This window comes from Schistocerca nitens, chromosome 5 (assembly GCF_023898315.1).
Source record: "Schistocerca nitens isolate TAMUIC-IGC-003100 chromosome 5, iqSchNite1.1, whole genome shotgun sequence".
In the NCBI taxonomy this organism is placed as follows: Eukaryota; Metazoa; Arthropoda; class Insecta; order Orthoptera; family Acrididae; genus Schistocerca; species Schistocerca nitens.
In genome coordinates, this window is record NC_064618.1 from 753,945,085 (window position 1) to 753,972,540 (window position 27,456).

The window sequence follows — 27,456 nt, forward strand, 5'->3', positions numbered from 1 at the left end:
TGCCCAGCCCATGGATATTCATGTTCTTCAAAGCCAGCCCGCCCAGAAGGTCGCGTTTAACGACTCTTCCACGGTTCGTGTGGGTAATAAACTTGTTCGCAATAAGCCACCCACCCGGCCCTCTGCTATGCGACCCAAGCGTAATTCAAACGCTGTAACACGTAATGTACAGACTGCAAGTGAAGCGGGTGTTGTTGTTCCACCCGCCCAACCCACGAGTTGTTGTAAGCAGCGAACACGCGCTAAACGCGCTGATTTTGTGTCTTCCGCCTCCGCTGCACCGATCCAGAGACAGTGTAATAAACTATTTGTGAAGCTACGCATCCAGGATAAGACCTTCAGTTTTCAATTAGACACTGGTGCGTCTGTGACTCTCATAAATAGTGCTACGTATGCGGCTATCGGCCGCCCTAAACATTCAGCGGCAAAACATTCTTTGGCTACTTATAGTGGAGAACAAATTCCTGTGTTAGGTGTATGTAGCATGCCAGCCACATTCCGTGGCAATACAAAAACAGTTTCATTCACAGTGCTCCGCGCTACAGACAGTGTAAACATTTTCGGATTAGACTGTTTTGACTTGTTTGGCCTGTCTATCCAAGACAATGTGTTGCAACTTAATTCTGTTGTTGTTCCTCAAGACAGCATAACCGATTTGTGTAACCGATACAGTGACATATTTAAAGACGAACTCGGTTGTGCTGCGAACTTTGCCGCTCATATTTCGTTAAAAGATAATGCTCAGCCTCGATTTTTTCGTGCTCGTCCAGTGCCTCACGCCCTCCGGGCACCTGTAGAAGATGAACTTCGTCGTTGGCAAAACGACGGTGTTATTCAACCCGTTTCAGCGAGCCAGTGGGCTTCTCCCTTAGTTATTATAAAGAAACCGTCTGGCAAGTTACGTTTGTGTGCTGATTTTAAGTCGACAGTTAATCCTCAGACTGTCATTGATTCTTTTCCTTTACCTAGACCGGACGAGCTGATGGATAAGTTAGGGGAAGCTCGTTTCTTTTCCAAAATTGATCTCCGTGAAGCATATTTGCAATTGTCCCTCGACGAGCAATCACAACAGTATTTTGTCATAAACACGTCGTTGGGGTTGTTCCGTTTTCTGCGTTTGCCTTTTGGTTGTGCGTCAGCTCCGGCTGTTTTTCAGCGTTTTTTGTGCCAACTTTTGGCTAATGTGCCATCGTGTTGCAACTATTTAGACGATATTGTTGTGTCCGGTCGGACGCCTGCTGAACATTTCCGTAATTTGGAGTGTTTGTTTACAGTGTTGTCTCAGGCAGGCCTACGTTGCAACATCGATAACTGTTCATTTTTTCTTACGGAGTTGGAGTATCTGGGACATGTTATTAATGCTCAAGGCATTCATCCCTCCCAGTCACATTTAGCAGCTATTCGTGATTTGCCCGCCCCTCGCAATCTGCATGAATTGCAAGCAGTTCTTGGCAAATTGACATATTATATTAGGTTTATACCTAATGCATCACAGATTGCTGCACCGTTGCATCGTCTCCGCCGTAAGGGTCGTTTGTGTGGTCAGCTGATTGCCAATCAGCCTTTCAGGAGCTTAAAGAGGCTTTATTGAATGATCGTTGTCTGGTCCATTACGACCCTAACAAGCCTCTGGTGTTAGCTTGTAATGCCTCTTCTTTCGGCCTCGGTGCTGTGTTGTCTCACCGAGTAGGTAACACCGAACGTCCTATTGCGTTCGCATCTAAATTGCTAAACAAAGCTCAGTGTAATTATAGCCAATTGGACAAGGAAGCGTTGGCTATTGTGTTCGGTGTCACAAAATTCCATCACTACCTCTATGGTAGACCATTCTATTTAGTACCAGATCACAAGCCCCTGACGTCACTGTTTCATCCGTCTTAACCAGTTCCTCAGCGGACAGCTCAGAGACTACAACGTTGGGCTCTTTTGTTATCACAATACCAGTATGAGATACTGTATCGCCCTACAGCTCAGCATGCAAACGCTGACGCGCTGTCTAGATTGCCGATTGCTGCGGATGATGTCTTCGATTCTTCTGACGACTCTTGCCATCAGATTGACGCCGATGAACATCAATCCCTCCGGAATTTTCCGATTGATTATCGTCAGGTGGCACGTGAGACAGCTACGGATCCTCATCTGAGTTTACTATTACGTTTTGTTCAACGTGGTTGGCCGTCCAAGGCAAAGGACATATCGGATCCTGTGGTTCGTCGCTATTATCCGCAACGTCATCTGTTGTCCGTTTCGCACGGAGTTTTGCTGTTACGCACCGAGAATGACCAGCTTCGTGTAGTGGTTCCCCAAGTGCTCCAACCCAAGGTCCTCGACTTGTTGCATCAAGGTCATTGGGGAGTGGTCCGCACCAAGCAGCTTGCCCGCCGTCATTGTACATGGATCGGTATTGATAAGCAGATTACGCAGATGTCTACAGATTGTTCGACGTGTGCCGAACACCAAGCTGCTCCGCCTCAACGCTATTTTGAGTGGGCACGCCCTGCCGGTCCCTGGCAGCGAGTACATATTGATTTCGCTGGTCCATATTGGAATTCTCGTTGGCTCATCGTGATAGATGCATTTAGTAATTTTCCGTTTGTTGTGCCCATGCAGTCTACAACGTCTGCACAAACTATACAGGCGTTGACTTCAATTTTTTGTATTGAGGGTCTTCCAGAAGTTTTAGTGTCTGACAATGGTCCACAATTTACCTCTGCTGAATTTGAAAGTTTTTGTTCTGCCAATGGCATTCGCCATGTTCTTACTCCGCCGTTCCACCCTCAATCGAATGGTGCAGCGGAACGTTTTGTACGCACCTTCAAGGATCACATGGACCGCCTTCGTGCTACGCACTCTCGTCAGCAGGCCCTCATCACGTTCCTGTCGTCGTACCGGACCACACCACGCGACGGCCCTTCGCCTGCGGAGCTTCTCCACGGCCGTCGTCATCGCACCCTACTACGGTTGTTGCACCCCCCGGATCGACCCGCCGCTTCTGAGCATCGCACGCGTTTTCAGCGCAACGACGCCGTTTTTTTTCAGAGTTTATCACGGTCGCCGTCGTTGGGAACGTGGTACCGTGATAAGTGTCCAGGGTCGCGGTTTTTATACTGTTCAAGGTGCTACTGGGGTGCACAGGAGGCATCAGAACCACTTGCGCCGCGCTGGCCGCCCGGATTCTGCCGCTCGTTCTTTGTCCACAGATTTGGTCCGCGGCGGGTTCCAGCCGCGCCTTCCGACTTCGCTGCCGCCCCCAGGGCAGCAGCAGCAGCCGTCGCCGCTACCACGCCGACAGCCCGTCCCGTTGATGCCTCCCGCGCAGCTTCATACGGGAGCGCCCCGGGTGGTCGCTCCGGCGCCTGCGGTCCCTCTTCAGTCGCCACCGCCTTCGGAGCTGATGGACGTCGACCCCTCAGCCGGGCCGCCTTCCCAAGCGGTGGCTGTGCAGCCTGTCCTGCAGCCGCTTTCCTTGGGCACCCCCAAGGAGTCTGACCCCGCAGCGCCTTGTCCGGCGCCCACTCAGCAGCCGTCGACGCAGCGTCAGGAGACGCTGCCTCTCTTCGTGGGTCCCTACGCCCCGTCGCGTCCAGTACCAGAAGCTGCGCCCGTGGTCACAGGCGTGCACCCTGACCTCGGTTTTCCGTCGGTGTTTCCCGAGGCCCCGCGCAGCCAATGCTGGGGTGCGGACCGGGGACTGCCACCGACAACAGTCTCCGCCCCGGTCTCTTCTGCTACGTCTGCGGCCAGACCCCTCCCCCGCCGTCGACGCTCGCCACGTCATTATTCAACGACGGTGCGGCGATTTGGGGGGGAGGAGTGTTATATCCTAGCCAGTAATGGCAACCGAGCCCGCTGCCAAAAAGGTTGGCAGCATCAAAGTCCGGACGCCGTCCGCATAAGCAGCGCCAGCGATACAGGAAATCGCCGCAAGTCTGCGCGCGCCACCGCTGGCTTCTGGCTTCTTAAGCGCTGGAGTCGCGAGCGCTAGGACAGTTCTGGATTCGCCGCTCAGTTGTATACTCGCCACCGAATTGTGTACCTGCTAGTCAGTTGTGTGTTCATCGCAGCAGAGTTGTTGTTTGTCGTCAGCCGACGCTGACCAAGCCGCTCCGACTCGAACTAGACAGATTTCTGTAGACCATATTCACCACTGTGTTCTGTATCGTCGTTAATAAAGATAAGTACCGACTTTCATTTAATCCGAGTGTTTGGGTTTTCATCTTTCTGTTCACTGTTCCAGCGGACCGGTCGGCCCGCTATTAAAAGTGTGGCGGTGACTTCGTAGGCCGTTTCTACAGCGAAGTGTTGTCGCTACGAAGGCCACCACAAAAGTTTCCATGCACTTCTACACTGCTATTCCGAATTATACATTAACCGTGAAAATATCCACACTAACAATCCAAACTGATAAGTATAGTGCTGCGAAGTAACATCAAACATAAGAACACCTGAGTGCTGTTTCACGCTAATTCTATTCAATGACTCTAAGCACTAGAGTAAATCTAATCATTTACACGATATTCGCCAACTAACGTAATGAAGCAGCACCCCTTTTACGAGAAATGATAGGGTTCATGTAAAATTTCAATAATAAGAGTAACTGATATTTAAAACTGATGCAGAATTTGACCTAAAACATATTAAAATGAAAGAAACCCGATATGTCTCTGATAAAATAATGCCCGTAGGATGTCATCTAGGACATAAAATTTGACTGTGCCCGGAATTCACTGGATTCACTAGGACTGAAACAATTAATATTCAGCAACCAGGTAAGTAAGGTCCCACAATGGCTCAGAGAAACCACAGCGCCGGCCGCGGTGGTCTAGCGGTTCAGACGCTGAGTCCGGAACCGGACGACTGCTACGGTCGCAGGTTCGAATCCTGCCTCGGGCATGGATGTGTGTGATGTCCTTAGGTTAGTTAGGTTTAAGTAGTTCTAAGTTCTAGGGGACTGATGACCACAGATGTTAAGTCCCATAGTGCTCAGAGCCATTGAAACCACAGTATGACGAGGTTTGAGATGAAGACAAACGACAGCCAATACGCACTTGTCAGATTTAGAGATTTCACGCAGTCTACGTCCTTCACCAATGGCGATACACTTGCTTTTTTCCTGACTGGCTGTAGCCAACTGGCTTACTGGTAGACACTATGAAACCCAAGTAGTTTTTATTTATTTATTTTATTGTGACTTTAGCGGCAAAGGCCATACAACCAACAGTAGTTTCAAAAGTGCCAAGTTAACATAATTGCAATTCCTACAGTAGAACAATAAAAAGAGTTTGGCGTGTAGACATAATCACTAAAAAACTTGAACATCATACAGCCAACAGTTAACGTTAATTCAGTTTTCAAACCAGAACAATGACAGGTGTACAAAGGTAAGTAATATAAATTAAAAGCACAAAACAGGTTTCGAACTAGGCCTGTTCCATGTAGCATGACATCCACAGCAACTTGTAATTGGAAGTTGGGGAAAGGTGTAGTTTACAAAGATAATTTCTTAATACAGAGTAAAAACATAATCAGATGTTCCAGTTTTCTAACCGGGCTAGATTCGTGGGAGAAGAAGTGCAAAGCAACTTGGGTCGAACCGGTGAAGTAAAGCACTCACACTTGTAAGGAGGGGTGGCACTAGCACGGTGCTTAAAACTGCACATAATTCGAAATGTTATTTGGGTAAACAAAGAGAGGAATAACACTTATAAACGATGTAATTGCATATTTATGTGCATTAAAAGATGAAGAAAACATAAATGCAAAATAGTATATGACTACAGGTCAGTGTATGGTACACGTAGTGTCAAAAATATAAAAGCAGTCTCAAAAGAGAAAAATCATTCATTCAAAAAGAGAAATTAATTTCAGTTCAACTTTGTCTTGTTATGGAAATTGTGATTTAATGTGACTTGGATTTAAGTTATGTGAGATAACTAGCAAGAATGACAAGACGTAAACGTAACTACAGAAAAAAACTAGCCGCTGTAAGTAAATTTACTAGAGGAGAGCTTTTTAGTAATGATAATATCCGTTGAAGAAACAGCTGTGGAATGTGGCGTGTCCTTATCCGACGTATTAAGAACTGCCGCTATATTTGTGTAACGAGTAAACTATTTACATCTCCTCATTGACTGAAGTAACTGCAGAGGGCTATGAAACCCACACGTGCTACACGTTTATATTTATAGATCGCAGTAGGTACTAAGTGCGAAAACAGTCTTCTTAGAAAACACATTACTCCACTGTCCGAGCAACGTAGTTTTTAAATCCCTTTTTGAAATACTATTCTACGACGATAAATGCCTTAACTTCACAGTCCGCACAGTGTAACGGAAGAATGAAATTGGTGAACTTTTTCTCTTCGGTGTTCCGATTGTGTACCAGTCACATTATAATGTTTTGATACAACAGTTTATAACGAGAATCACTTCGATCTCTACATCATTAAATTCACAATCCACACTCCACAGCGAAAACAGTGCACTCAGCAAACACGTTATTCCACTGTCCATGTTTCGCGTTTCGTAATTTTCAAGCTACTCAATGAGATGACAATCCACGACAGGAAGCGCTTTAATGTTTTTGTATTTTAATTTTGCAGTCCACAACATGCATCGGAAACAAAGCGCATTATACGCCCAAAACACATTCTAAAGCTGCTGCTGTAATCACGTGTTCCCCTCGCTCACGCACAACAATAATCCGCTTCTCCTCTGCTCTCCGGACTCTTTTGTTACCGTTTTATCGTAGCGACGTATCGAAACCACTCAAAGCTCGTCTCTCTCTCTCTCTCGTGCAATAATACATTAATGCCCAATGGGGCACTGTTAAGTGGGGCGTTCCCCAAGGGTCGGTGCTGGGGCCACTGCTGTTTCTTATTTATATAAATGATATGCCTTCTAGTATTACAGGTGATTCAAAAATATTTCTGTTTGCTGATGACACCAGCTTGATAATGAAGGATCTTGTGTGTAATACTGAAACAGTAACAAATAATTTAGTTCATGAAATAAGTTCGTGGCTTGTGGAAAATAATTTGATGCTAAATCACAGTAAGACTCAGTTTTTACAGTTTCTAACTCACAATTCAACAAGAACTGACATTTTAATCAGACAGAATGGGCATGTTATAAGCGAGACGGAACAGTTCAAGTTCCTAGGCGTACGGATAGATAGTAAGCTGTTGTGGAAAGCCCATGTTCAGGATCTTGTTCAGAAACTAAATGCTGCTTTATTTACCATTAGAACAGTATCTGAAATAAGTGACACTTCAACACGAAAAGTAGTCTACTTCGCATATTTTCATACGCTTATGTCGTATGGTATTATTTTTTGGGGTAATTCTTCTGATTCAAAAAGGGTATTTTTGGCTCAAAAACGGGCTGTTCGAGCTATATGTGGTGTAAGTTCGAGAACCTCTTGTCGACCCCTATTCAAAAATCTGGGAATTCTGACATTGCCCTCACAGTATATATTTTCTTTAATGTCGTTTGTTGTTAGCAATATTAGCCTATTCCCAAGAGTTAGCAGCTTTCACTCAGTTAATACTAGGCAGAAATCAAATCTGCATGTAGAATGCAGTTCCTTGACTCTTGTGCAGAAAGGAGTGCAGTATTCTGCTGCATCCATTTTCAATAAGCTACCACAAGAACTAAAAAATCTTAGCAGTAGCCCAAACTCTTTTAAGTCTAAACTGAAGAGTTTCCTCATGGCTCACTCCTTCTATTCTGTCGAGGAGCTCCTGGAAGAGCTAAAAAATTAAGCAAATTCCAGTGTTACATTGTTGATTGTCTTCATTTAAACTTATGACTTGTCACCTGAATATGTTTTTTTTCTATATTTCATTTTATCTGTTTCTAATATCGTGTTATAATTTCATGTATTGACTCGTTCCATGACCATGGAGATTTCTCCTTAATTTGGTCCCACGGAACAATAAATAAATAAATAAATAAATAAAATAAACACTAATACACAATTTCATGAACGCAAAAATATTTTAACGACGTTTAATGCAAATGTAAGCACATAAAAGCAGAAAATGAAATATCAGGGTTCCACTGATGGCACTTGTAGGACGTATATATAAAGAAACGCAAATCTGTGCTATTTCAGTTCCCGTTGACTTGAAAATCAAACAAAACTTAAAAATAAAAAATTAAAAATATGTCTCAGACTATAGTAGTACAGTAGAACATCGCTAATTCGACCCCTACGGAATGAGGAGCATGGTCGGAACGCGAAAAGGGTTGAACTGTAAGAAGGATACTTTCATTGGCCAGTAACATGGCCACACAGTGCAATACAACTACAACTTTGACTGTAAATAATGTTTTAAATATTGCACCATGTTAAAACGGTAACACACCGAACCGAAAACGTCGGCAAACTAAAAAATTTGACACGGAAATGTAACGTACAGTATTGTCATAATCATCATCATCATTTAAGACTGATTATGCCTTTCAGCGTTCAGTCTGGAGCATAGCCCCCTTGTAAAATTCCTCCACGATCCCCTATTCAGTGCTAACATTGGTGCCTCTTCTGATGTTAAACCTATTACTTCAAAATCATTCTTAACCGAATCCAGGTACCTTCTCCTTGGTCTGCCCCGACTCCTCCTACCCTCTACTGCTGAACCCATGAGTCTGTTGGGTAACCTTGCTTCTCCTATGCGTGTAACATGACCCCACCATCTAAGCCTGTTCGCCCTGACTGCTACATCTATAGAGTTCATTCCCAGTTTTTCTTTGATTTCCTCATTGTGGACACCCTCCTGCCATTGTTCCCATCTACTAGTACCTGCAATCATCCTAGCTACTTTCATATCCGTAACCTCAACCTTGTTGATAAGGTAACCTGAATCCACCCAGCTTTCGCTCCCATACAACAAAGTTGGTCGAAAGATTGAACGGTGCACAGATAACTTAGTCTTGGTACTGACTTCCTTCTTGCAGAAGAGAGTAGATCGTAGCTCAGCGCTCACTGCATTAGCTTTGCTACACCTCGCTTCCAGTTCTTTCACTATGTTGCCATCCTGTGAGAATATGCAACCTAAGTACTTGAAACCGTCCACCTGTTCTAACTTTGTTCCTCCTATTTGGCACTCAATCCGTTTATATTTCTTTCCCACTGACATTACTTTCGTTTTGGAGATGCTAATCTTCATACCATAGTCCTTACATTTATGATCTAGCTCTGAAATATTACTTTGCAAACTTTCAATCGAATCTGCCATCACAACTAAGTCATCCGCATATGCAAGATTGCTTATTTTGTGTTCACATATCTTAATCTCACCCAGCCAGTCTATTGTTTTCAACATATGATCCATAAATAATATAAACAACAGTGGAGACAGGTTGCAGTCTTGTCTTACCCCTGAAACTACTCTGAACCATGAACTCAATTTACCGTCAACTCTACTGCTGCCTGACTATCCATGTAAAGACCTTTAATTGCTTGCAAAAGTTTGCCTCCTAATCCATAATCTCGTAGAACAGACAATAACTTCCTCCTAGGAACCCGGTCATATGCCTTTTCTAGATCTATAAAGTATAGATACAATTCCCTGTTCCACTCATAACACTTCCCCATTATTTGCCGTAAGCTAAAGATCTGGTCCTGACAACCTCTAAGTGGCCTAAACCCACACTGATTTTCATCCAATTGGTCCTCAACTAATACTCGCACTTTCCTTTCAACAATACCTGAGAAGATTTTACCCACAACGCTGATTAAAGAGATACCTCTGTAGTTGTTACAATCTTTTCTGTTTCCATGTTTAAAGATTGGTGTAATTACTGCTTTTTTCCAGTCTGATGGAACCTGTCCCGACTCCCAGGCCATTTCAGTTATCCTGTTTAGCCATTTAAGACCTGACATTCCACTGTATTTGAAGAGTTCCGACTTAATTTCATTCACCCCAGCTGCTTTATTGCACTGCAATCTATTGACCATTTTCTCCACTTCCTCAAATGTGATCCTATTTCCATCATCATTCCTATCCCATTCCACCTCGAAATCTGAAACATTACTGATCGTATTTTCACCTACATTGAGCAACTCTTCAAAATATTCCCTCCATCTACCCAAGGCATCCACAGGATTCACCAGCAGTTTTCCTGACCTGTCCAAAATACTTGTCATTTCCTTCTTACCTCCCTTTCGAAGACTGCTAATTACACTCCAGAATGGTTTTCCAGCAGCTTGACCCATAGTCTCCAACCTGTTTCCAAAGTCTTCCCAAGATTTCTTCTTGGATGCTGCAATTATCTGTTTGGCTTTGTTTTTTTCTTCAACATAACTTTCTCTGTCTACCTGAGTTCTAGTATGTAGCCATTTTTGATATGCCTTCTTTTTCCTTTTACAGGCTGCCTTGACTGTGTCATTCCACCAAGCTGTTTGCTTCCTCCTACTTTTACACACTACTGTTCCAAGACATTCTTTAGCCACTTCTAGTACTGTGTCCCTGAACCTTGTCCATTCCTTTTCCAATGACTGTAATTGACTACATTCAACTAACTGGTATCTTTCTGAGATCGCTGTTATGTACTTGTGCCTGATTTCCTTATCCTGAAGTTTCTCCACTCTTATCCTCCTACATATGGACCTGAGCTCCTGCACTTTCGGCCTCACAATCCCAATTTCACTGCAGATTAAATAATGATCAGTGTCATCAAAGAATCCCCTGAATACACGAGTGTCCCTCACAGCTTCCTGAATTCCTGATCTGTTATTATATAGTCAATGACAGATCTGGTTCCCCTGCCTTCCCAAGTATACCGGTGAATGTTCTTATGTTTAAAAAAGGAGTTTGTGATTACTAAGCCCATACTGGCACAGAAATCCAAGAGTTGTTTCCCGTTCCTGTTGGCCCCCATATCCTCTCCAAATTTACCCATAACCTTTTCATACCCTTCTGTTCGATTTCCAATCCTGGCGTTAAAATCACCCATGAGCAGAACACTGTCCTTGTCCTTTAACAACTACATCACTGAGTGCCTCATAAAAACTATCCATCTTATCTTGATCTGTCCCTTCACAATGCGAATATACTGACACAATCCTAATTTTCTTGCTAGACACTGTCAAATCTATCCACAACAGTCGTTCGTTTACATACCTTATTGCAACTACGCTGGGTTCCATTTCTTTCCTGATGTAAAGCCCTACACCCCATTGTGCTATTCCTGCTTTGACTCCTGACAGGTAGACCTTGTATTCTCCCACTTCCTCTTCTTTCTCACCCCTTACCCGAATGTCACTAACAGCTAAAACTTCCAGCCCCATCTTACTTGCAGCCTCTGCCAGCTCTACCTTCTTCCCAGAGTATCTCCCATTGATATTAATAGCTCTCCATCTCATTACCATTTGTTTGCCAAGTCGTATCTTAGGAGTCCCTGGTTTGTCAGTTAGAGGTGGGACTCCGTCACCTCCAAAGGTCCGAGGCATTTTGCTCTGATTGTTGCCAGCATCATATTTAAAGTACCAGAGAAGCAGGTTGCTAGCCTTACTTGCCCCGAGTCCCATTGGGTATTACCCCTAAAGGTTGAGGGACTAACCGGTGGATTTGGTAGTCTTTGCCGTATGAGCACAAAGGTGACCACGACTCAAAATATGTCCGAGATGCCCTGCCTTATTCCAAAGTGACTGGTATCCCGACTGTCGGGACCACTTACTTGGCCACTCATACGTTGCCCGTGGTTCATGAACTAGGACATGACTACAGGAACCCACACCATGAACCACACACAGTACTGTCTATACTACAAAATTCGTTTTAATCGTACCGTAAGATACTGTTACTCTTAACGAAAGTTTAGCAACTGTGGATACCATATTACAGTACTGCATTGGCACACAAGTGTTTGCACGTAATTGTTTAAAACGTGAGAATTCACAAGGTAAGAAGTTCTGTTGTTCAGCAGCACGAAAAAGTCTGTAGTGATTTTGCCTTAATGTTCAGACTTTTTCTGGTCCACAACATTTCTACTGGAGAGAGATTTGTGCCATAATTGAAGAATATGCATTTCAGTATATGTGTGTTACACTCAAGCCGTAGGTTCATTGTCTTCGTTGTCGTCATCATCTGTCCCGTTCACATTAATTGTTGGAATTATAATGTCAATGATTTGGTCGCCAATTACTTCTTTTCCCTTTGTGCAATCAACGTCAGCTATACAGAGCCTCAGACTTACGTCTCTGGACTCAACGTCCGTTTGTAAGGTTTGCAAATCTCTTAAAATCACTTCAGTGCCTAAGTTTTGACTTTAATCACTTGTTTCATGGGCTATTTCATCTTGAATCTCTTTTACTCGATTCTTTCAGTATTTCGTCTTTATTCACTTTGGCCACAATTTGTGCCAAGATTTCTCAGTCATTGAAGGCGGCATTTCTTCCCAAGCTAGGAATTTTAAAGATTACATCTTTCTTAGTTATTGATTTCATAGCTTGAAACAAGGTACTGTCTTTCTGTGTGGTCTCTAAAATTTATCCAACGTATTTCCGACGGTATCACTTCTTTGACCACTTAATGACACTCTGATCCATGCATGCGTTGTATTAGACACGTTATGTTGGCAGGAGGAAATGAAGCTTTTATTTCACCTTTTTCTTCACTTCCTAAAGGCTGAGATACCGAATTTTCGTGCATCAATAGGGGAGCTTTTTTTCGTGTTATTTGTAACGCCAGGGACGAACTGTTCATCAAACCCTTCTTTAAAGAGACTGGATTCCATGGGTTTTGAATTTTTGTTACGATAATATGTAGGTAGTGTCGCCTTGGCTTTTTTATCTTTCCGATCTGAAACAATTGAATCTTGTGATTGTTATTAGCGTTATTATACAAAGTAATAGTTACTCTATATTTTGCTGGTTTTGTTCCTGTTACAGACTCACTTTGTGCAGTAAGAGTGCTTATAGGTAGCATTTTGTAGTTTAAGCCAGACTCTTCAAATTTATACACTTGATCAGGGGTCAGCTTAAGCTCTGTAACTAATTTTCCAAATTTCGGAATAAATTCATTGGCAATTGTTTTGACCCCACCCATCTTCTCGCTGGAAGTAATTCCATTTTGAATGTCATGTCGTTTTCCACCTTCATTGCCTGCACGCTTTTCATTTTTATTGTCTGCCACTAATTTTTCATAAAAAATTAGCCCCTTTTCTTTCACGATTAGTTCAGACAAGTGAGTTTCTTTAATTCACTACCGCTCAAACATCACCATAAACAATGTACCTCATTTTTAGGCATCTTCAACGTCTTGCGTATTTTCAGTCCTGCCTCATCATAAATCGTCATTGTATGACTTTCAAGAGATTTTCAGTCTTAGGCAGTTGTTATGCCAGCCCTTACTTCACTTGCAATGTTTTGAAGAGAGTCGCCTTTATCTGACCTTTCAAGCACTTTCAGTTCCTTCTCTAAGGACAGCGCCACATGTTTACGTTTAGTTGATATCATAATTTAGTTTTGCACTCTTCCGTATGTAAAAAGAACATTTCCACCAATTTATAAAAGAAACTTGCGCAGAATAACACTTTATGATCAAGCTAGAAACAAACTGTTTCATACTAAAGCTGATGGAACTACACACCTATCAACGGTCAGCTGCCTACTGATCCATGTCCCAGATGATAAGTCGCGTAAAGAAACTGTGGAAGGATGACTGGACAAAGCGGGGAGTCGAACCATCCGAGATCGCATGAGCAACGTCCTTCTGTATCATCTTAAGAAGGAACGTTGGCCGTAAAATCAGGTAACAAGTAGTGCTATTCAAAAAAGAAAATACCGAACAACAATCAGTGGTATCGATATAAAATAGAACACAGTGTGGGACGTCAGACGTTTGTCTTATTGTCAGCGTGACTCAAAATCCAAGCTAATACACAACGCGATTACAGGAGGAATATCCTAACGTTCCTCGCCCACTAGCTCACAGATCCCTATCGAAGTCTGCGTTGTGCGTCAGCTATATGATTTGTTAAAAATTATTCAAACACATGATTACGAGAATGTAACCCGATGATTTACCGGTAAACAGCTGTTCTCTTCTTATATTTCATTGTACACGGAGTTGAGTTGAAACCACTTTCAGCCTTTTGTTTTTGGAATCATCAGTTTCCTCATTGTTTGGATGTGGTCCGCCAAGAATTGTGTCCATCTCTTCATCTTAAAGTAGCACATGCAAGCTATGTCCTCAATCAGTTGACGGATTTATTTGAATCTCTTTCTTCCCTTATAATATTTAACCTATACAGTCCCTCTAGTAGAATGGAAGTTATTCCCTGATGTCCTAATAGATGTCCCTTCTTCTTGACAATGTTTTCCATATCTTCCTTTCTTCGCCGATTCTATCACTTCTCCTGATTTTCAACATTCTTCTATAGAATCACATCCAAAGCGCTTGGATTCTATTCTTTTCTGGTGTTTCCACAGTCCATGGGTGATTACCATACAATGATGTGCTGAAAACATATTTTCCAGAAATTATTTCCTGACTTCTTATGTCGGTTATCAGCAGATTTCTTTTAGCTAGGAACGCTCTCTTCGCTTATGCTAATCTGACAATTGTCTTCTCTTTGCTACATTAACAATGAGTTACTTTGGCTTCAAGATAGCAAACTTCATTAACTGCGTCTACTTCCTACCCCCAGTTTATATTTTAAGTTTATCACCAGTCTTATTTTTATTTGTTCCCATTAATTTCGTTTTTCTTCAGTTTATTCTCAGTCCTTACTGTGTATTCAATAGACTGTTAAATCCATTCATCTCCTCGCTTTAAATGAGAGTAGTCATGTCGTCAGCTAATCTCCTCACTGACGTTCTTTCATCCTGAATTTGAATTTCAATCGCACTCTTGCACTTTCTTTTACTTTCGTAGCAACTTCTTCGGTGTCCAGATGACTAAATCCTTGTGCTACACCCCTTTTATTCCGAGCACTTACTTTTTGACCATCCATTCTTGCTGTTTCGGCTTAAGTCTCGTACGTGTTGTATACTATCCGTCTTTCTCTACAGCGTACTCCTATTCTTCTCAGAATTCTCAGAATTTCGAACATCTAGCACTAAATTACATTGTCTAACACCTTCTGAAGTCTTGCTTCTGCTATCAGTCATCTTAGAACCGCCTCTATGGAGCTCTTACCTTTCCGAAAGACAAATTGGTCGTCATATAAAGGATCTTCGATTTTCTTTTCATTATTTTTTAACTCTTCTGTGTAAACGGTAATTGTTTACAATACACCACAGCGATATAGGAAATGTCTAGGCGATCAGTTTGATACAGCATACTTGCAGTCTATAAAGCCGGAAAATAAAATTCTGATATGGCACACTTGCTATTTATTGTGCCGGGAAACGCCTTAAATAACCTACAGCAGCCGCCTAAGCTACAGCGCACGACCGCGGGGGATTTCCATTACCCTCTATTACGCCAACGGCTTAGTTGGCTAAGTCGTTAACATTCCTAATTTAATCATTCGCATAAGGGTAACGAAGAAAAATAGCTTTTGTAACGTTATGAAAAAAACTAATGAAGCACTTAATTCGATATAAACTTAAGCGCAACAGCAAGGGTTTTTGATATCCGAGGACTATTTTAGCCAAATTCTTGCGCGGTGTGGGCCAATTTGAGACTGTTTCTCGCATTGAAAGACCTTAGGAGTCCTATATTAAGCTGTTCGTCTTAAAACTTGCTGGTGAATTGTTTTCTTGACCGAGACTCGAACTCGTGAGTTTTGGCTTTAGCGGGCAAGTGCTCTACCAACTGAACTACCCAAGCACAACTCTCGACTCGTCCTCACAGTTTTACTTCCGCCAGTACATGTCTTCTACCTTCCAAACTGTACACACGTTCTCCAGCGAAGCTTGCAGGACTAGCACTGGCAGAAAGGATATTGCGAAGACACGGCTTAGCCACAGCGTGGGGGAGTTTCCAGAATGAAATTTTCACTCTGCAGCGGAGTATGCGCTGATAAGAAACTTCCTATGAGATTAAAGTTATGGGCCGGAGCAAGACGAGTGAAAACTTCATTTCGTTCGCTCTGACTTGACCTATGTTACCGTGGTGGAATGTTAACAACTCTTGTTCACACGGTGTATTAATGTTGTCAGCAACTTAGATGGATGAGCCGTTGATAGTATGATCGTACCCGCAGTTATTGGCCCTTGCTGTTTTCGGGAGTATGTGGATGATATTTTTCCAAAAGTCTACTGGTAGGTCTTCAGGCTCATAGATTGTGCGCATCAACTTGAATAGTTGGTTATTCGCCACTTCCACTAACGACTTAAAAAATTCCGAAAGATTATTATCTATCCCTTCTGCTTTATTTGACTTCAAGTCTTCCAAAGTTCCATTAAACCCTGATTCTAGTAGTAGATCAACCATGTCTTCAATATGGAGCCCTATTTCTTCCTCGCGAGACAGGTTCTCCCCCTCGACGAAGCCTCCAGCCGTTCCACCTACACGGTGCCTCCTCTGCACTTAACAGTGGATTTCCCATTGCACTACCGATGTCCTTGCTTTTAATTTCAAGGTGCTTTGTTTTGAATCTGTTATATGCTGAATCACTCCTTCCGACGACCATTTATTTTTCTACTTCATCACATATTTCTTGCAGCCATTTCGCCTTGGCTTCCCTACGCTACCTGTCTATTTCATCCCTTTGTGAATTATAGTGCTGCGTTCCTTTCTTTTCCCCCACCATTTCTGTACTTCCTTCCTCCGTCGATCAATTGATTTCTTCTTTTACTCCACGTTTCTTCACGAGTTACAGCCCTTGTACCTATGTCTATCTGTCTATGTTCTATGACTACCGTTTTTGAAGATGTTCGATCTTCTTCAACAGGACCATCTGTTATCGTACACACTACCGCAATATCTACAGTATGAGTGGAATTCAGTAGTACTCCTCTGCAAATTGATTCTTTCAGACCAGTCGTAAAGTTTAACCTTCACTTCAGCATTACTGTATTGCCATCGGAGTGTATATACAGTCCTGGGTATGCCCTGCAGTTCAATATTTGATTTCGGATCTCTGTCTGACCATGATTTAATCCAGCTGGAATCTTTCCGCATCGCCAGATCTTTTTCATATATATCTCTTCATTTTTGATTTTTGAAGAGTGCATTGGGTGTTACCAGCTGAAATTTATAGCTGAATTCAATCAGTCTCTCTTCCCTCTCATATCTACTATCAAGCTCAAATTTTCCCCTAACTCTTTCTTCTATATCTTCTCCTACTACCTCGCTCCAATCGCCCATGCCTTTTTGCATACTAACTTATTCTTTCAACATTTCATTTTTTGCTTATGATATCGGTATGCATAACTGAATTATTGTTGTACGTGCTGGTTTGTAGTCGATTCTGATGAGAATAATCTGGTTTCTCGAAAGCCATTTATCTTTGACCTAACTTCCTATTCGTAACAAATCCTAGTGCTATTACACCACTTTCTGCTCCTGTTGAAATTACCGTACGTTCGTTTGACGATAAATCATTACCTTTTTTCCGTTTTACTTCACACACAAACGCTGTATCTAGATGAGCCTTTGATTTTCTCTTTTCATGTTTCCTAGCTTCCCTACCGTGTCCAAACTTGTGACTCTTCACACTCCGACTCTCACAGTATTGTCATCTCTGTTTGTTATTTATTACCTCTCTGCCCCTTGACAATTCCCCCTCCCCCTCCCCCCCCCCCCCCCGGTCCCACACCGAGAGATCGTAATGGTAGCCTAATCTGGTATCTGCACGACAGTTTTTCAGTTATAGCCCACATGTCCCACTATTATTTTGTGTCTCTAGTCCAATATTTTTCATTTCCTTTTACATTCTCATACAGTTCATCATTGCTGATTCTTTTAGCTTCTGGGGGCAGTTTACCATCCGAAGGGAAGAGGTTGTCCTGAAACTCGGTCACTGCTCGTCCTCTGTGACGAAGTAGAACGAGTATGACTCCTTATACTGGGAGTCATCGGCCGCCATTGCTGATGAAATTTATTTAGAATTTAAGCATTGACTGGGTTAAAACTTGGAACCCATCACGTATTTATTGCTAGTCTATCGACACTGAGCTAGCTTAACTATCGTTGCTGGTACTCGAAAAATCGCAGTGATGTTTTGGCGCGATCTCTGAAACAGTTAAGAGGAAATGTACGGAGAGTAATGTCACTCCACTTAGTGTACACGTGTTTACTAAATTAACCGAAGCAGGCGTTACAAGGATGTATGATGCCTCCTAACAACTTAAACGCTGCACCTTCAGAGTGGTGCAGTTTTTACTTATTACAAAAGGATCTCTGTACTATGGAAGTGTTTTGAACCAAACGATTGTTGGCATATTCACATGAAGTCATTTCCGCTCTTAACATGTGGCATTTCGTGACACTGATTAAAACGAACTGATGTTTCGACCAGCTTTGTAGATGGCCGCTTCGGGGCGATGAGTTTGTCTCCTTTCTGCAGATCGTTCCAAAGGCAGTTGAAATGTACCTACTGCAGGTCAGGTACTAAACAATAATGTATATCAGAATGAGAATTCCACTCTGCAGCGGAGTGTGCGCTGATATGAAACTTCCTGGGAGATTAAAACTGTGTGCCGGACCGAGACTCGAACTCGGAAACTTTGCCTTTCGCTTCTGTAAAGTTTGGAAGGTAGGAGACGAGGTACTGGCAGAAGTAAAGCTGTGAGGACGGAGCGTGAGTCGTGCTTGGGTAGCTCAGTTGGTAGAGCACTTGCCCGCGAAAGGCAAAAGTCACGAGTTCGAGTCTCGATCCGGCACACAGTTTTAATCTGCCAGGAAGTTTAATAATGTATATCTTCGTACGTATGCGTGAGTTCGAGAGAGACTCCAACAGCGTATTAATCCATAAGGTTATACTTTGGTCAAACAGATTTGTAAACATGGAACATAGATAAATTTCCGTTGCATTACGAAAGTTATTTCTTTTTGTCTTTCTATTTTCAGGCAGTATTTCTTTCTGTTTTGGACTTAAATTGTTCTCTGGGATGTCTACTTCATTGCAGTGTTCATCCCAAGTTCACCAGAAACTCCGTTTCCGAGATACTAGGCGACTTGTGAAAAAATGTCTCCAAAAAACATTCACAGCGTGAACAAAATAGTCGATATGATATTTCATTGACGGTCAGACGGGCAATACGGGAACTACGAGATCAGACCAGCCTCTTACGTCGGCACAATAGCGGAGGAAAAACGTATTGAGCCAGTAGAGCAGCATATGACAGAAGCTGCAGGCTCGCAAGACCGCCATTGCCACGAAAAAGATGTGGGAGGAGATTCTTTTGGAATAGGAGGAATTGCTGATAGTCCAGGGATGATTAGAGATATGTTTAACTTGACAACAAATGCAACGTAAAATTTAAACACCTTTTTCTCGAAACCGCATTTTTCATATTGGTAGGAGACATAAGAAAGGTACATACGATTTTGATCGGAATATGATGATGCCGGCATTGTAAATTGAATTCTATGCCAGCTTACGCAGCCGTCTTGCGATATCTGCAAAAGTCCGTTTTCTGTGCCCACGCTTTTGTCTCGATTTTATGGGCGAAGAAAATGACATTTGTTTCAACACGTCACCATTTTCATAAAGACTTAATATTTTTAGATACCGTACATATGCTGACAGAAAATATGTTGAAAATGACTTACGCAAAACTATCATGAAATTCTGCTAGACAAGCTCAAGTATTGTGGCATGAATGGGACAGTGCACAAATGGTTTAATTCGTACCTAACTGGAAGAGTGCAGGAGGTTGAAATAAGCAGTTCTCATAATATGCAAAGATCAGCACATACCTCAAACTGGGGAACTATCAAGAATGGGGTTCCACAAGGGTCGGTCTTGGGTCCTTTGTTGTTCTTATGTTAATGACTTGCCATTCTATATTCATGAAGAGGCAAAGTTAGTTCTCTTTGCTAATGATACAAGTATAGTAATCACACCTGACAAACAAGAATTAACTGATGAAATTGTCAATAATGTCTTTCAGAAAATACTAAGTGGTTCCTTGTAAACGGACTCTCACTGAATTTTGATAAGACACAGTACATACAGTTCCGTACAGTAAATGGTATGACGCCATTAATAAATATAGACCTTAATCAGAAGCATATAGCTAAGGTACAATATTCAAAATTTTTAGGTGTGTCCACTGATGAGAGATTAAATTGGAAGAAACAGAATGACGATTTGCTGAAACGTTTGAGTTCAGCTACTTATGCAATAAGGGTCATTGCAAATTTTTGTGATAAACATCTTAGTAAATTAGCTTACTATGCCTATTTTGACTCATTGCTTGCATATGACATCATATTTTGGGGTAATTCATCACTGAGGAATAAAGTATTTATTGCACAAAAGCGTGTAATCAGAATAATAGCTGGAGTCCACCCAAGATGATCCTGCAGACATTTATTTAAGGATCTAGGGATATTCACAGTATCTTCTCAGTATATATTCTCTCTTATGAAATTTGTTATTAGCAACCAAACCCAATTCAAAAGTAATAGCTGTGTGCATAACTACAATACTAGGAGAAAGGATGATCTTCACTATTCAAGATTAAATCTAACTTTGGCACAGAAAGGGGTGAATTATACTGCCACTAAACTCTTTGGTCACTTACCAAATAGTATGAAACGTCTGACAGATAATCAACAAGTATTTAAGAAGAAATTAAAAGAATTGCTGAATGACAACTCCTTCTACTCCATAGAGGAATTTTTAGATAGAAAAAAAATTAAAAAAAATAAAAATAAAAAATTTGTTATATTAACTTAATTATGTTGTTAAATTAACTTAATTATGTCATGTATTGGAAAATTTGACTCGTTCCACATCATTACGAAATATCGTATTCATGATCCATGGAACTAGTATTAATCTAATCTAATCTAATCTAATCTGTTTTGTTACAGGTCCAATTGAAAGGCTTCTGGAATTCCCGACGTCGACCACTATTGAGGCAGCAAGGGGTCCTTCTTCCATCCGAAGGCGGACGTCGAGAAATTTGCATCCCAGATCGAGGTTGTAACTGGGAGCTAAACTGGTCACTGTCGAAAGGGTAACTTCCGTCGTCCGGAGACAAGCATTTTAGAAGCAGCCTAGCATGTGCAAAAATGCATTGTTACTATTATGTGTTGCTCCTATTACGAAACCATCAAAATATTGGTCAATAACTCTGAAACCTCCGTGAAGTTATTTGCAGAAGATGCTGTTTGCTGCTGTATTTACGGCGGCAAATTCTGTATGACTTTCAGAAGATCGTCATTTGGTGCAGGGTCTGACATTTGTCTCCCAGAACAAACTAAAATTAGGTATTGACCATAGATTCGTCTATAAAAGCTATAGTTTAACTTTGTGACTAGCAGTCAGTGAGTAGCAACAAACACATATAAAATGTCTCGTAATATACCTAAAGAGCAATATTCAAGTTGAACCACTACGTAAAAGTAGTTGTAGCAACTGATGACTCCTAAGGAACTGTAACTCTTCCATACAAAGCTAGCTTACTATGCCCTCTTTCTACCGATTCCTGAATATCGCTCTTATTGAGATCCTAGCCAGGGAGAATTAATATGAATAGAAACTACAAAGAAAACAGGGCGTGTCATCACAGGTTCGACTAAACAGTGCAGTAGTGTCACTGATATTCTATCTCAATTCCAGTGGTGGAGGCATCAAGAGGGAAATTTTGCGATTTGTTCTCCCAGGATGAGTCCAGCAACATGTTACTACCTCCATCATGTATCCTGCATTATAGCCAAGGCTTTAAAATAACATAAAATGGTGATGCCGCTACTCGATCTTTCTTCACACCTTTCGCGAGTGAGCCGTCCGCTGTGGCCGAGCGGTTCTAGGCGCTTCAGTCCGGAACCGCGCTGCCGCTACGGTCGCAAGTTCGAATTCTGCCTCGGGCATGGATGTGTGTGATGTCCTTAGGTAAGTTAGGTTTAAGCAGTTCTAAGTCTAGGGGACTGATGACCTCAGATGTTAAGTCCCATAGTGCTTAGAGCCATTTGAACCATTTTTTCGCTAGTGAAACAGGAAAGGCGGAAAATGACTGCAGTACTTGAAGTTTCTGGCATCTCTCATTGTAAGGTGACTTCCACAGCTTTGATGGAGACATGAGTGTAGGTACTTCAAAATCATACCGGAATTATGCCATATATTGTAGAAGGGTTCTATAAAGACGAACTGAAGACACAGAATTCCGGCAACCACATCTATTTTCATCATGAAGAATTAGAATGTAGCAAATTATCGGTACTTCGTGAGATACTTGAAGAGTTATATTTGTGAACCCCTACTGGAGTCAGATAATAGCTTAGTTCGAAGTATATGAAGACGTTACTACTCCAACAGCGTAAGCCAGTTTTGGGTACGCAGCTATCAGATGGATTCCAATAGGTCTCCACTGACTGTCTAATGTGCAGGGGAATTTAAGCACCGTTCGGATGCCGTATTGGTAGATGTCGATCATCGTATTACCAAGTTGAGTAATGTCTTTAATGAGATTTTCGTCTAAAGTCGCTGTTCTAAATTCCTTTGAAGGTTGCGAAAATACAGTCAATACTGACGCAGTGACAGAGCTTTTATAAATAAATCTTGAATTTGTTTAAACCTCAGTTAAGTTGCTCGTTTTTATTGATATACAGATGTCAAATAAAAGGTTTTGCTCGGAAGCCGATTTATAAAAGAGTGAGCAATGACTGTAAACTCGTATTTAGAGCTAGACACAGAAAGTTCAACATCTCGTCGACATTAAGGCCATTAGTGTCATGAATTCATTCACTCAGTCCCATTAGAAATGCGAAATCGTAACGATTTAAACATTTCATAACAGCTTTAGAAATCAGTTTCAGTGAAGTATATTTCAATCTACCGCCACTTCGTAATACAGAATTCTAAAACTACTGAAATGGCCAATGTTGCAGCTACATTGAATGGCCCTAAAACAGATGGTAAGCTACCTGCTCACACAGATAACTGATACGATGTAAGTACACCTCCTGAGCAAAGATGCGGCAAAACAGCTGAATAGTTGATTGTTAAAGAATCTGAAGTATGTGAAAATAAGACGCGGCTATGATTTTAATCAAAAATTTCCATTTGTATACACTTTCAAGCTAATGTTATAGTTGCGCGCTCTGTAAACGCTGGGAAATTTATCGGTTTGCATTTTCGTGGCAATGAAGAACCACTTATCACGCAAATGTCTACCAGCTCTTGATTCAACGTTGTCTGGAGTTATGAGACGTCATATCAGCACTCTTGAGTTATTAATGGCACTGCTTTCTGTCTGCAATATCGCAGCTACTTTATTGTTTGTATCCATTCATCCCCATACACTGTGTTCGCCTGTTCCAGATTAGCCATTAGGAACCTTTTATCCGCCACCTTCTCGAAACGTTGCAACCCTATTCGCCTCAGTTCTTGGAGCTTGTTTTTGATTTGTATCTTATTTAGACTCCTATCTGTTGTTTTCATTCCTGAACTTAACATCGTTTGTTTCCTTAGGAATCTCATTTCACAGCTCTGTGCTACTTTGAGACGAAACCTTACACTTTACAACAAAAAAGGAACTGCCATGATAATGCAAAAATTTACTCTCGGTTCTGGACTGGTTTTATTCTTTTAAGTGTTACGCATGGTTCCACACAATGATTGGAATACTGTACGCCCATTCTCAGGGACCTTTCTTTACCATTACTTCCACATTTTTGCCAACAAACATGCACACTAAGGAAACAAAATATCTTCAGTGTCAGGAGAAAAGAAATAGCTATAAGCGGAAAAGCAGAAAAAAGGCAATATTTCTCGATTAACTGTAATTTCTTTCAGAATGAGATTTCCACTCTGCAGCGGAGTGTGCGCTGATATGAAACTTCCTGGCAGATTAAAACTGTGTGCCCGACCGAGACTCGAACTCGGGACCGTTGCCTTTCGCGGGCAAGTGCTCTACCAACTGAGCTACTGAAGCACGACTCACGCCCGGTACTCACAGCTTTACTTCTGCCAGTATCTCGTCTCCTACCTTCCAAACTTTACAGAAGCTCTCCTGCGAACCTTGCAGAACTAGGTCCCGAGTTCGAGTCTCGGTCGGGCACACAGTTTTAATCTGCCAGGAAGTTTGTAATTTCTTTATTTGACACTGGCATTAACATTTGTGAAAAACAGAATTTGCGTGGACAAGAAACAGATGCGGCTGATTAGACACTGACAAACAGTTCAATGTGAAACTGAATAAGTGAAAGTAAAATAAATACCGTACTTCTGTTGATGAAAGTATATTCATAGACTGCCGAAAAAAGTTATTAAACCCTACGTATGTTTTTGGATAGCGTACGCCTTTAGCAAAACACAATTTTTTTTTAACCAATCATCTTTCACTGCAGTTGCAGCATCTTCAGTGGGCTTTTATTTTCCATCTGTTAAAGATAAAGAGTGTTCTTTACTGTTTGTATACATGTCACTATTAGTTTTTAAATCTTAATTACAGATATTTGAAAAAACACAAATTACGAATTCATACCTTTTTACCACATGGTGCGGTTTTTCTGATGTGTTGTGTTTCTACAGTGACCGTTTTGTTGCACAGTTTGTCATCTACAACCACTTATACCTTAAAGTAGACAAATTGTTTAAGCCAAAATTACGATTTGAAAACTTTTTATTTCCATGGCTGAAATTATTTAATTTTATGTGTGTGTCTATTTACATAATGCTTCACTTACATTTTCCTTTTAATCACCTTCATCACTGCCAAACTCTATATATTGAGTTGCCACTGTCACTGTCACTGTAACTGTTTCACTGCTTTACCAGCTGTAAAAACAAACATGGGGGGGCAGGGGAAAAACTGAAGGTGTTAAAACCAGATGGCTGACAGTGGAACAGTTGAAGGTGTTCCTGGCGGTTGTTCTGAATCTTTCAGAGGTGTCAGTGATTTTTTTTCTTTTTTTTCTCTTTATTTGTTTGTGTGTATGTGTGTGTCACAGAAACAAAAATCCAGAAAGATACTGTCATCCTCACTTTCTCCCTCTCTCTATCTCTCTCTCCCTTTTCACACACACACACACACACACACACACACACAAATAAAAAGAAAGAAAAGAAAAAATCACTGACACCTCTCAAAGATTCAGAACAACCGCCAGGAACACCTTCAACTGTTCCACTGTCAGCCATCTGGTTTTAACACCTTCAGTTTTTCCACTGCCCTCCATGTTTGTTTTTACAGCTGGTAAAGCAGTGAAACAGTTACAGTGACAGTGACAGTGGCAACTCAATATATAGAGTTTGGCAGTGATGAAGGTGATGAAAAGGAAAATGTAAGTGAAGCATTATTTAAATAGACACACACATAAAATTAAATAATTTCAGCCATGGAAATAAAAAGTTTTCAAATCGTAATTTTGGCTTAAACAATTTGTCTACGTTAAGGTATAAGTGGTTGCAGATGACAAATTGTGCAACAAAACGGTCACTGTAGAAACACAACACATCAGAAAAACCGCACCATGTGGTAAAAAGGTATGAATTCGTAATTTGTGTGTTTTTTTCAAATATATGTAATTACGATTTAAAAACTCATAGCGACATGTATACAAACAGCAAAGAACACTCTTTATCTTTAACAGATGGAAAATAAAAGACCACTGAAGATGCTGCAAAATGCAGTGAAACATGTTTGGGTTAAAAAACAAAATTGTGTTTTGCTAAAGGCGGACCCTATCCAAAAACATATGTATTTTTAAAGCAAACACGGAAGAAAAGAGCTTCAACCCCAAGATAATTATTGAACCCTTTTACAGATTTCTAATTCACTCAAGATTTATGATTTAAATAATGAATATGGAATAGATGAAGTAATTACATTTTCAGATGAACAGCACAAGCGGTTGTGAGGTGACAGGCATCGACTCATACAGAAACACCCAAATTAGTACGTGGTGTAGCCATGCAGGCGCTGACTCTGGTTTCCAGTTGACCCTACAGATGCCGAATACCTGTCCTGCGACGTGTCATGCCACGCGTGCTCGACCTTTTCATTTAGTTCTGTAAGAGGTGTTGGTTGTCGAATCGCACAAGTTACTTCTCGTCCTATCACATCCCGCACGTGCTTGATTGGAGACAAGTCCGGAGATCGTGCTGGCTAGAGAAGTTGCTACACGTCGTGAAGGGTGTGTTGAGTTTCAGGCGCAGTTGTTACGGCACATGATCTTCCAGTTGCAATAACGGCAAGGAGCGGTTTCATTTTGATAAGATTCAAGTATTGGCACCAACAAGTGGGTACTGTGAGAGGCCATAGTGTTTATAAAGCCACAGGAATTTAATACGGAGGTCGTGAACTGAATGATATCTGGATCCCGGTGCTGAGGATAATGTGTACGGGTTTTCCTCCATGGGGTTGTAGCAACAGCGGACGACGGCAACCAACAACAGTCAGTTGCGTCCGGGTATTCAAAGCATGTGACGTCACGCCACTGCACGGGAGCACACGTAAAGGGAATTTTGCTGCTGTCAGTAGCGAGCCAGGGTGTGAATCGACTACTCAAAGAAGTTTAGATCCCACTTGAAAATTTCGTCCGCAGATGGGGACGAAATGTGGTGTTTGAACGTGAAATACGTCCGACCATGGCATAAAGTATAATTCCTTCAATAAACATAACACATCAAAAGAAGTCAGTAGCCAGGGTAGAGCATACTAAGTTTTTGGGTGTACATATAGATGAGAATCTTAATTGGAAAATTCATATTTTGGATCTTCTAAAGCGACTAGGTTCTGCAACTTTTGCAATCAGAATAATTGCCAATTTTGAGGATGTAGAAATTAGTAAGCTAACATACTTTGCATACTTCCACTCTCTGATGTCATACGGAATAATATTCTGGGGCAACTCAACACTTAGGCAAAAGGTATTCACTGCTCAATAGAAAGCAATTAGAATAGTTCATAGTCGCACATCTTGTAGGCATTTGTTTAAAACATTATGAATTCTTACAACTGCTTCACAGTACATTTGCTCAGTAATGAAATTTTTTCTCAACAACATGGACCAGTTTAAAATCAACAGCGACATTCATAATTACAATACCAGAAAAAAGAGAAACCTACACTATCCTTTACTTAACCTATCTTTGGCACGGAAAGGGGTAAAATATGCTGCTATAAAACTTTTTGATAAATTACCAAATGAAACAAAATGTCTGACAGACAGCAGTAATAGTTTCAAAAACAAATTGAAATCATACTTCCTTGACAACTCCTTCTATACTATAGATGAATTCTTGAATATGAGTAAATAAATCTGGATATATAATATATGCATTTTGTGCCATTTAAGGGAATGGTATACGTAAACAAGAAAATAAAATGTGTTTCCTGTGGGCATTTCTTGTGCATTTGACACGTTCCACATCATAACGG